Here is a 12,308-nt window from a genome sequence, read left to right as displayed (position 1 = left end):
TAACCATATGGTGCAAACATCTTTCTAATTAGATAGCTCTCACCTAATTCTCTTATAATAGCTGATAGTGTCCATCATAGGACTGTACTATAATTTAACCAGTCTCAGTTTTTCAATATTATAAAAACATCATTGGCAGTGCCCATAGCTCAGTGGGTAGGGCACCAGCCACTTACAAACTGAGGCAAGAGGATTGCTTGAGCCCAAGTTGTGAGCTAGGTTGCCACAGTACTCTACCCAAGGCGACAGCTTGAGACTCTGTCTCAAGAAAAGGAAAAGAAAAAAAGCACTTAACACAATACTAGTTCAATAAATGCCTGCTATCTGCTGATATGGAAAGCGTGACTTTCTTTCCACATTTACACCTTTTATTTATTATTGTTGAATCACACTGGTGCACTCCTTTTGGCAATTATCCTGTTTCCTACTTCTCCAAAAGAAGCCACCAGACTCCTCTTAAAGGATCTGTGCTGTGGAGCTTATTCACTCCCACCTTCTCAGGAAAGTTACACTATCAATTCTCCCCTTCATCTTCAGTATCTTCTCAGCCTTTCCCTCTCTACTGGCTCTTTGCCAACAGCATTTAATCTCTCTTATGCTTAAAAAAAACTTCACCTTATTCGCCAATTGCTCTCCAGCCTTCTCTCTCCCTCCCTTCACAGCCAAACTTCTTTGAGCCGCCTACACTTCGTCTTTCTCACATCCCACTCTTAACTCATCCCACTGATGTATTACATTGAACCTTTGAAAGCTGCAGATATTATAGATTCCACCCCCATCATTTTCACCAAATCTGCTCAATGAGGTCCCCAGTGACCTCCATATTTATTTATCCAAAGGAAACATTTTAAGTTTTAATTGATCTTACCTGACACCTCACAAACATCCAGAAAAGCTGACCTCCTTTAGCCTTCACTACTATACTCTCCTGGTTTCCCTCCTACTTCTCCAGCTATTTATTCTTGATGTAGCTGAAGTGAATGGCTCTTTCTTCCAAGAGCATCCAATGCAATAGCCCTGAATGATCTGGGCCTTATTAAAAAAAAAAAAAATTTAAGTTCCAGTTGTCACAGGCTGCTTTTGTCTCCATGAATGTACTATGAACAGGTTTGAAATACGTGTTTAGAATATTGCCTACTGCAGCTAACTCATTGTACTCCCTCCAGACATTTTTCAAGACTTTCCCCGAATCTTTAAACTAGGTTGGCGTCACCTTAACGTTCACTCCCTTTCACAACTCCATCACATGTAATTATAATCACTTGCCTGGTGTCTATTTTCTTCACTAACATGTGATCTCTATGAGGGCAGGGACCTATTGCCTTACTACGTATACGATTCCTAGCACAGAGTAGACGCTCACTAAATTGTTTTTTTTTTTTTGAGACAGGGTCTCGCTATGTCATCCTCAGTAGAGTGCTGTGGTGTCACAGCACACAGCAACCTCAAACTCTTGGGCTCAAGTGATTCTCTTGCCTCAGCCTCCCAACTAGCTGGGACTGCAGGCACCCACCACAATGCCCGGCTATTTTTTTGTTGTTGCATTTGTCATTGTTATTTAGCTGGCCCAGGCTGGGTTCGAACCCGCCAACCTCGGTGCATATTGCTGGCACTGTAACCACAGTGCTACAGGCACCAAGCCCTCACTAATTTTTTTTTTAATTAGACAGATGTGGTGTTTGCACCTGGAATCCCACCCAGCTACTCAGGAAGCTGAGGCAGGAGGATGGCTCGAGCCAAGAGTCTAAGACCAGCTTGGGCAACGTAGCAGGACCTTGTCTTAAAACAATATACAGTCATGCCTGTAATCTTAGCACCCTGGGAGGCCAAGGCAGGTGGATCACCTGAGCTCAGGAGTTTGAGCAGCCTGAGCAAGAGCAAGGCCCCATCTCTACTAAAAATAGAAAAATTAACCTGGTGTTGTGGCCAGTGCCTGTAATCCCAGCTACTTAGGAGGCTAAGAAAGAGGGTTGCTTGAGCCCAAGAGTTTGAGGTTGCTATGAACTATGACACGACACTCTACCCAAGGCAACAGAGCGAGACGCAGAAAAACCAGTAGAACCTCTGTAAATTGAACTATGGAACTATGCCTACTGTACTGATATAGTGCATGTCTAGTCTATGAAAAGTGGTTTGGCGTAAGGAGGAGGCCAATGAAGGTAGGTGGTCAACTATGGGGTTCTATTGTATCCACACATTTTGTTTTTGTTTTTTTTAATTTATTTTTATTGTTAAGTCATAGCTGTATCCACACATTTTGAATCACCACAAGTAAATGGCTGCAAAGTGAAAAACAGATGAGAACCGTGATAAGACCAAGAACAACAACAACAAAAAACCCTTATCTTGGGCGGCACCTGTGGCTCAAGGAGTAGGGCGCCGGTCCCATATGCCGGAGGTGGTGGGTTCAAACCCAGCCCCGGCCAAAAATCACACACACACACAAAAAAAAAACCCTTATCTTTCTGAAACATAGCTCTGAGCAAACACATACACCCCACCCAACAAGACACACACACCCTCCCTCCTGCTCAAAACCCTTTGATGGTTTCCTGCTGCCCCCAAAATAAGGTCCAAACTCCTCAAAACTTAGAAAGTCTTTCAGGAGGAGCACCTGCTTATCTTTCAATCATCATTTAGCCAGACCACCTTCAACTTTAAGGATCTTGTCTCCAGCCAGCCTGAAATCCTTCCTGATTCCCAGGAAATCGGCATTATCTCCCCAGGGCTTTGCACATGCCCTTTGGAGCCCGCACTTCACTATCCTCATCCTCTGGCCAACACAAAAGCAGTCTTCCGTGTCTCAGAAGTCACCGTCTTTTGGAATTTCTCTTTCACCATCCTCACTAACCTCACCTCCAGAAATCTAGGCTGTCTTCTCTGTATTCACAGCCCTGTCTGTGTCCAAAGTCATAGCCTGAATAGCTATAAATTCCTATCTAGGAATCTACCTCCCCTGTAAAACTGTGGAGTTCCCTCAGTACAAGATGTCTCACCTTTTCACCCCCGACAATCAGCTGTGGCCCAGGCTCACAATAAATACCCGATGAACCTCCTTGTAGTAGTAGTAGTAATAATAATATAAAAGCTCCCCAGTATTGAGGACCTACGTTCAATAATTTAAAATATAAATTTACTCTGTAATCTTACAAGACAGGTGCTGTCTTTATCCACATTTTGCAGGTAAGAAAACCGACGCAAACAGTCAATCCTCTCTGGCCCCTGAGAAGTCTCACACATACACATTCTCCGCAGTTTCGAGTTATCCCCCGACCCCCAAATAAGGGCTTAAAAAAAGGAAAAAAAAAAAAAAAAAACTTCCGAATAAGGCCAAGCACTGCCTAAAATTGCGATCAACGGCCGAAAGCACACTCCACCTGAAAGCGGGGCTGGGTCAAAGGGCATCGGGGGCTCTGTTCCCAGCGCAGCCGAGGGACAAAGGTCCGGCTCTAGCCGCTTTCCCTGGGGTCCCCCGCGGTCCAGCCCCTCGCCGTGTGTCGCCAAGTCGTCGCCAGGCCCGGTGCACTGAGGCCGGGACTGCCCGTTCGGTCCCTGCTCACCTGCAGTCTCGCAGCCTCACCGTGCCGGGGCCGCCGGCCCGCAGCGCCTCCCCGGGGCAGCCTGGCGCCCGCAGCGGAGCCCGTTGCCTTGGCGACCCGGCTGCTGAACTCCCGCGGCGCTCGCGCTACGGAGGCTCGGATGGGACCTGGAGGGTTCGCGACTCCTTCCGCAGCGGCAGAGCTGGCGGAGGAAGGACCGGGTGGGAGTCAGAGTCGTGATCAGTGAGGGATCTGGGTTGGATTTGGCAGCCCTGAACTTGTCCCTAGTGGAGAAAGGAGGACAGAGAGGCCAGGCGGAGGACTTGTGCCTCGATGCTGCTGTGCCTCAGTTTATCTCTTCGTAACCTGAAATGGGCACCTTTGACAAGGAGATGGGCCCTCAGGTGGCAGCTTGCTAGACTGGGACTATTTAAAGACGAGAAAACTGATGTGGGAGGGATGGCAGATCTCTTGTTTTATGATCTGTGAAGGGGTTGTGTGGCAAAGAGTGAATAAACTTGTTTCTTTGGGTGAGAATTAGATCACCAGATTGTAAAAACAAAATCTAAGTCTCAGGGACACTCCTGCCAACTCCTTATGCAAAAGAGAAGGTAAAAGTCTTAGGGATCTGTGAAGAACAGGCCTCAAAGATCTCATCAACATCCCATAAACAAGGGAATGCAAATTATACTTGTGTTTAATACCTAAAACTAAAGCCTGTTTTATTTCACCCTAAGAATTACATTTGCCCTTGGAATTGCACTGCTAGGCATTTACCCAAATAACAACAAAAAGACATTTTACTACAGGGACATTTGCATTAGAATGTTCATAGCCTCCAAGATGTGGAAACGAGGCCAGGAGTGGTGGCTTGCCTGTAATCCCAGCACTCTGGGAGGGGAGGCCCAGGTGGGCGACAGATCAGATCGCTTGAGCTCACCAGTTCCAGACCAGCCTGAGCGAGAGTTATTTTTATTTATTTTTTTTTTTTTGTAGAGACAGAGTCTCACTTTACGGCCCTCGGTAGAGTGCCAGGCATCACACAGCTCACAGCAACCTCCAACTCCTGGGCTTAAGCGATTCTCTTGCCTCAGCCTCCCGAGTAGCTGGGACTACAGACGCCCGCCACAACGCCCAGCTATTTTTTGGTTTGAACCCGCTACCCTCGGTATATGGGGCCAGCGCCCTACCGACTGAGCCACAGGCGCCGCCCCAGCGAGAGTTATTTTATCTCTAAAAATAACCAGGTGTTGTCGAGGCACCTGTGGTCCCACCTACTTGTAGGATCGGTGGAGCCCAAGAGTTTGACGTTGCTGTCGTGAGCTATGATGCCACTGCAAGGGCGGAAACAACTCAAATACCTGCAAACACATGAACGGATTAATAAACTGTGGTATGTGTATACCATGGAATACTATTCATCCCTAATAAAAAGATGGAAATTTTGCATCCTTAGTAACAACCAGGTTGGATTTGGAGATCATTCTTCTCAGTATCTCAAGAATGGAAAACAAGCATCACATGTACTCAGTACCAATGGGAAACTAAGAGATTAACAACCATAGACCCATACCAAAGAAAAATCTCAAACTCAAGAAGAGAAGAGGCAGGCTCGGGGCCTGTAGTACAGTGGTTACAGCGCCAGCTACATGCACAGAGCCTGGTAGGTTTGAAACTGGCCTGGGCCAGCTAAACAACAACTGCAACCAAAAATGGCCAGGCATTGTGGCAAGCACCTGTAGTCCTAGTTACTTGGGAGGCTGAGGCAGGAGAATCCCTTAAGCCCAGGAGTTTGAGGTTGCTGTAACACCACAGCATTCTACCGAGGGTGACATAGTGAGACTCTGTCTCAAAAAAAAGAGAAGAAGAAGAAGAGAGGAGTCAGGGAGGGGGTTCAGTAACTTCCCACCTAATGTGTACAAAGCCTGGATAAATGGCACACTCCCTGGGTGGAGGACACAACTACAACTCTGTTACGTGTCATGTGTAAATTATATAACCTAATGGTTTGTACCTCTATATTAATCTGAAATAAAGAAGGGGGAAAAAATTACAAATTTATTTTATAGTTAACATAACTGGAGACAGAATGAAACATTTTTCTACCTACCAGAAACATCTATATAATTGATGCTTTTTTCATTTTGTTATTTTATGTGAAATGTAGTTTTCTTGGGCCTTGTAACAATGTAACCACTAAGGGCCCCTCCCCCTTTCCTTCTCTGTGTGATTTTATTTTATCTATTTTATTTTATTTTATTTATTTAGAGACAGAGCCTCACTCAGTTGCCCTGGGGTTGAGTGCTGTGGTGTTATAGCTCACAGCAACCTCAAACTCTTGGGCTCAAGCCATCCTCAAGCCTCAGCCTTCTGAATAGCTGTGACTACAAGCACCGGCCACAACACTCAGCTAGTTTCTTTTTTATTTTTATTTTTATTTTTTTGAGACAGAGTCTCACTATGTCGCCCTGGGTAGAGTGCCATAGCATCACAGCTCATAGCAACCTCAAACTCTCTGGGCTGGATTTGAACCTGCCAGCCTCAGTGTATGTGGCTGGTGCCGTAAATACTGTGCTGTGGGCGCCAAGCTCAGTATTATTATTATTATTATTATTATTATTATTATTATTATTGAGACAGAGTCTTACTTGGTTACCCTTGGTAGAGTGCTCTGGCATCTTAGCTCACAGCAACCTCAAATTCTTGGGTTCAAGTGATTCTCTTGCCTCAGCCTCCCACATAGCTGGGACTATAGGCGCCTGCCAAAGCGCAAGATGGGTGTCTAGCTCTTGTTCAGGTTGGTCTCAAACTCATGAGCTCAAGCAATCCACCCGCCTCAGCCTCCCAAGTGCTGGGATTACAGGTGTGAACCACCACGCCTAGCAAATCCCCAGTATTTTAGAGAGGAATATTTTGGTTTCCTTTACAAGCATGCTTCTATCTAAGGGCCTTTAGTTTGGTTATTCCATGTTCGAACCACTTCCTCCAGATATCTCTATTGCTTGCTTCCTTACTTCTCTGCTCCAATGTTCTGTCTCAAAAAAGACCTGCCCTAATATTTGGAAATAGTAGACCCTGGCTTGGCGCCCACAGCTCAACAGTTAGGGCGCTGGCCACATATACCGGGGCTGGCAGGTTTGAACCGGCCAGGGCCTGCTAAACAATGACGACTACAACAGAAAAATAGCCGGGCGTAGTGGCAGGCAGCTGTAGTCCCAGCTACTTGGGAGGCTGAGGCAGAGAATAACTTAAGCCCAAGAATTTGAAGTAGCTGTGAGCTGTGATGCCATGGCACTCTACCCAGGGCAACATAGTGAGACTGTGTCTCAAAAAACCAAAAAACAAAAGAAAATAATAGACCCTGATGAACTGTATTCTTCTTTTGTTTTCCAGAGTTTTTTTTATCAGTGTCTGACAATTATATATTTGTCTCTTTTCACTACAACATAAGCTCTTTTAAGGGTAGGCACTTTGTTTTGTTCCCTGTTGTCTTCTCATGACTGGGAACAGTGCCTGACACATAGTAAGAGTTTGGTAAATATTTACTGACCAAATGAATAAGTTAAGTGAGAAAAAACAAGGTGCAAATCTGTGTTTGGAATGCTACCATGTGTAAAAAGAAGTGCTAGATAATGCATACAGTGCTGGTGTTGGGGCTCAGAAAATAGTAACCCCAGATGAAGGCCGAGAAAGCATAAGGTTTTCTTTAACCTTCTTCAGTCCTCTGGTCTCTGGGTCCCATTCTTATCTGAGGCTGGTCAGCGAAACTATTTAATAGAATCCCTCCTCCTGAAGGCCAGAATCTCTTTTCTCAAAAGCCAGCCATGAAACCAAAAATTATTCTGTATAAAAATCTAGCCATAAAGAAATTATCAGACTTGGCTCGGCGTCTGTGGCTCAAGCGGCTAAGGCGCCAGCCACATACACCTGAGCTGGTGGGTTTGAATCCAGTCCGGGCCCGCTAAACAATGATGGCTGCCACCAAAAAATAGCTGGGTGTTGTGGTGGATGCCTGTAGTCCCAGCTACTTGGGAGGTGGAGGTGAAAGACTTGGGGCAGGACCCCCACTCTGCCCTGAGAGATGACGACCCCAATCAACCGCAAGAGACGGCGCTTGATGCAAACAGCAAGAGGATTTTATTCCAGCATGCTGGGGCTTGACTCGCAACTCTTTTAGGAGCCAAGGAGTCAAGCCCTGAACAGCAGGTTTTACAAGCTTATAAAGGCAAAAACCACAAAGTAGGGAGGGGTAGCAGACATAGCAGGGGCTTTAGGGAGGGGTAGCAGACATAGCAGGGGCTTTAGGGAGGAGTAGCAGACATAGCAGGGGCTTTAGGGAGGGGTAGCAGACATAGCAGGGGCTTTAGGGAGGGGTAGCAGACATAGCAGGGGCTTTAGGGAGGGGTAGCAGACATAGCAGGGGCTTTAGGGAGGGGTAGCAGACATAGCAGGGGCTTTAGGGAGGGGTAGCAGACATAGGGGCTTTTCCAGATAAGAAGAACTCTAGTTCATTACTCATCTGTCTTAAGACAAGATCAGCAGTTAAACATTTGCTTAGCTTTTTTCTTTCAGAACCAGTTACCGGTTATCTGCTTCAGCTCGGGACTATTTCCTAGGACAGTTACAAAAGGTCACATTCTTATGGTAGGGGGCGAGGGGTGCTGCTACATATCTGGTCCCCCCCCCCCTTTTTGGATTTGGTAGTACTTTCCTTCAGAGGCAGGAGACTCGCTTGAGCCCAGGAGTTGGAGGTTGCTGTGAACTGTGATGCCACAGCACTCTACCCAGGGCGGCAGCTTAAGGCTCTGTCTCAAAAAAATAAAATAATAAATAAACAAACAAATAAAATATGTTAAATACATTTGTATGCCTTTTCTCCAAGTAATCAATCTGTCTCATGTTAAGAATCTTTAGGGGGGGCGGCGCCTGTGGCTCAAGGAGTGGGGCGCGGGTCCCATATGTCAGAGGTGGTGGGTACAAACCTAGCCCCGGCCAAAAAACAACAACAACAACAAAAAAAAAAAACAATCTTTAGGGGGCCTACATTGGTATATGCATACTGCATTAGGAACTCTGGAAGGAGATCTGAGCGATGGGGGATGGGAGGTTTAAGACAGAAGGGCACTTCATTTTGACAGTGTGCTCTTTTATGCATTTTTAAACTAAGTACATGTAATTATGTTTGCAAACCATATATGGGACAACAACCTAATTTTGACAATGGACATGCAAAGGTGGGAGGAGCTGCCTGGGTGGCAGTGAGTCCCCTACTCTAGGAGAGATATAGCTAGGGGGTTTCCTGCCTGAGATGGCAATTAAAACAGATGACCTCAAAGATCTGTTTTACCTTCCTCTGCTAACTAGAAAAGACACGTTTAACCATTTAGGGCTAGGCACACTAAGAGGGCAGGATCTCACATTTGAGAGGACAAATGCTTGTAGGCCAGAAAAGGAAAAACCGTTCAGCTGGCAATTACACCCAATGAATGTTTCTAAGGGAACATAAACAATGATCACAGAATATAAACAAATATCAGACAAAAAGACAAAATCACTCTATAGTAGGAACAAGATAGAGGCAAGGCCACTCTGGCATCACAAATACGACTCAACATCCTCCTCTTTTGACTAACAGGAGTGCTAGCCTTGTTTTAATCCTCCCTCTTTGATGCAAATTATTAAGATACCTAGTCCCTGAATTGCCCCTCCATGACTGTGTCCAATCCAAAACGATTCCCCCCTTCCTTAAACCCTCCTCAGAGTTGCCCAGCACAAACCTGTCCATGGAAAAGAAGCCAAACTCTGTAAAATAATTTGAAGAGATTTATTCTGAGCTGAAGTTGAAGACCATGGCCTAGAGCCACACCCAAGAAGCTTTGAGCAAGCAGACTCACTCTGGTTGGGTGACAGTTTGGTTTTATACATTTCAAAGAGACAGAAGTTATAGGTAAAAGTCATAAATCATAGCTGGGCGTTGTGGCGGGTGCCTGTAGTCCTAGCTGCTTGGGAGGCTGAGGCAGGAGAATCGTGGAAGCCCAAGAGCTGGAGGTTGCTGTGAGTCCTGTGACGTCATGGCACTCTACTGAGGGTGGTAAAGTGAGACTTTGTCTCTACAAAAAAAAAAAAGTCATAAATCAATACAAGGAAGACATACATTCCTTTGGCCTCAAAAGATGGAACATCTCAAAGTGGGGGCTTAAAAGCTATAGGTGGGCGCCTATAGTCCCAGCTACTTGGGAGGCTGAGGCAAGAGAATCACTTAAGCCCAAGAGTTTGAGGTTGCTGTGAGCTCTGACACCACGGCACTCAATCCAGGGCGACATAGAGAGACTGTCTCAAAAAAGAAAAAAAATTAAAAGAAAAGTATTTTCATTTTCTTAATAATAAAGGTTTTTCTGCCTGTTGTTGAAATGTTAAAAAAAAAAAAGCTATAAGTGGGCATAGGGATTCTTTCATTGACAACTGACTGAAAGCGTTAGGTTTGTCAGGGGAAAGGAATGCTTAAGACAGTGTTTTTCAACTTTTTTTTTTATCTCAAGGCACACTTGAACCTATAAACGTCTGCAGCACACTTAAATTACGTTGATAAAAAAAGAGAGAAAAAAAGAATATACTTACTGTGCTTTGAACTTCTTTGGAAAAAATCTAATTAATGATCTTTCAAAAATTTCACAATACACCTAAGGTCCGCTCAAAGCACACCAGTGTACTTCAGCAGTGCCAGTTGAAAATTACTGGCTTAGGCTAAAGGTCTGTTAATTAGAGACAAGCCATAGGACATACATGTACTCAGACTCGTAATTTATTGAGGACCTGAAGGTTTGTTTTGTATAGCCTTCGATCTCTTAATGAGTTACAAAAATGTCTCTAAGAAGGAAGGGGGTCATGATGAGACAAGTTTGACTTCCTTTCTCATGGCTATCAACTTAGTTTTAGGGTATCCCCTTCACCAAGGGAGGAGGGTTCATTCACTCGCTGCTAGAAGGGGGGAGCCCTAAGACTTTCAGTTCACAAACTGAAATCCTAAAATAAGCTCTTCTCAGTAATATCTTTTAAGACACCTCATGATTTCTCTGGTGGGTATTCTTCCTTGCTGAACAAGCTAAATAAACCTAATTCTTTTCATTTGTTTACACAACCCCACCCACTCATAAACCTAATTCTTTTTGACAGCAGGTGTGTTCCTGGTGGAATTTGATCTATGGGCTTTATCACAGTCTTAGTGGTCTTCAGCCAAATTCAGCAATACCCAGACAGGAAGAAGCAAAATTTTAAGGGCTATTGGAAAAGTTCAGTTGTCCTGAAGCAAACTGATTTGAAGTGGTGTGTGTCTGTGTCTGAGGGGCAAGGGTGGTGATGAAGGGAGGCGGGTCTGGTGAAATAGAAGGCTGAGGTAGGAATTAGGAAATTTGAGTAATTCTTTTTCTTCTGCCATCAACTCTTTCTGTGGCTTTGAGTAAATCATTTCAGGTTGAACCTTTCCCATGTCTGTGAAAAATGAATTTGGAATATATTTTGAAGAAACCCAGAAACCAACATCCCTAAATATGTGCCACACTGATATGATGATTGCTTCAAACTGAGGGCATTTGGGGGAACAGCAAATATACAAAGGAGCTTTTCCTGAATTTCCCTGATCAGATTAAAAGCAGATAATCAAGAAGGAATTCAACTGTTATGAATCCCCTCTCAAAGAATTTTACCAATCAAGGAAAATCAACAAGCCATAGGAGAAGAAATTAAAGGCCAACTCCTTGTTGCCTAGGCATGATCGTTTTTGCCATATCTGCATTCCATATATACTATTATGGAAGTAAATAATCTTTCCATTTCTTTCTTTAAATGAACTCTCAGTTTTTACATACATTCAGAAAGGAAAATTTACTTCTCTGCTTAACGGAGAAACCAGCATTGCTTGGTAGAAATGGAAGAATTATTGCAAACGCTCATCTCAAAACAGAACAACAGTCAGGCGAGGTGTCTCATACCTATAATCTAGTTCTTTGGGAGGCTGAGAGTGAGGATAGCTTGAGGCCAGGAGTTCAAGACCAGCCTGGGCAACAGTGAAACTCCCATCCCTACCCTACCAAAAAAAGAAAAATAAAATTAAGCAAAACAAAACAATGTTACTAAATCACATATGTAGTTGTCTGTGGGAGAGATTTGGGAAATGAAGTCTTCACTCTGTTAAAAAAAGATAAATGTTAGAAAAATGTTAAATAGATATTAGCCTCAAACAACTAGCTGGTTGGTTTGCATCTGGATATTTTCACTCTTTTTCTTTTCTTTTCTTTTTTTTTTTTTGAGACAGAGTCTCATTAAGTTGCCCTCGGTAGAGTGGTATGGTGTCACAGCTCACGGCAACCTCAAACTCTTGGGCTCAAGCTATTATCGTGCCTCGGCCTCCCAAGTAGCTGGGACTACAGGCGCCCACCACAACACTTGGCTATTTGGGGGCTATTTTTTGGCCCGGGTGGGGCCCGAATCGCCACCTTCGGTGTATGAGACTGGCGCCGTAACCACTGTGCTACGGGCACCAAACCGTCACTCTGCTTTTCAATGTTGCTTAATGTCCTATTTATGCATGCCTTAGATTCTTTCATTTACCCCAAATGGTTTACATTTCATATTCTGGGAAACAATGCCCATCTTCCCTTAGTTAACTTGGACTCATCCTTAAATTCTCAGATTAAATATAAATTTGTCAGAAAAGCCTTCCAGGCTTTTGTCACTGCAAGCCTCTGACACTGATAAGAGCCTGCCCCAAGA

At 44.5% G+C, this 12,308-nt stretch overlaps 1 protein-coding gene across 2 annotated transcripts in view; it reads right to left on the bottom strand.

The window, feature by feature from the left end:
- Window positions 1-3,712, bottom strand: part of PKIG (cAMP-dependent protein kinase inhibitor gamma) — a 99,584-nt gene extending 95,872 nt beyond the window's left edge. Inside the window, exon 1 of one of the 2 annotated variants that reach the window (XM_053573807.1) lies at window positions 3,561-3,712. The gene's annotated coding sequence lies outside the window, so the exon portion shown is untranslated. Of the gene's footprint in view, window positions 1-3,377; window positions 3,539-3,560 lie in introns of those variants that run through there. The other variant, XM_053573809.1, reaches the window with a different exon arrangement.
- Window positions 3,713-12,308: the final 8,596 nt, after the last annotated feature.

This window comes from Nycticebus coucang, chromosome 21 (genome assembly GCF_027406575.1).
Source record: "Nycticebus coucang isolate mNycCou1 chromosome 21, mNycCou1.pri, whole genome shotgun sequence".
In the NCBI taxonomy this organism is placed as follows: domain Eukaryota; kingdom Metazoa; phylum Chordata; class Mammalia; order Primates; family Lorisidae; genus Nycticebus; species Nycticebus coucang.
Note: the sequence above shows the minus strand (reverse complement) of the source record. Positions and strands in the feature narration are given on the sequence as shown.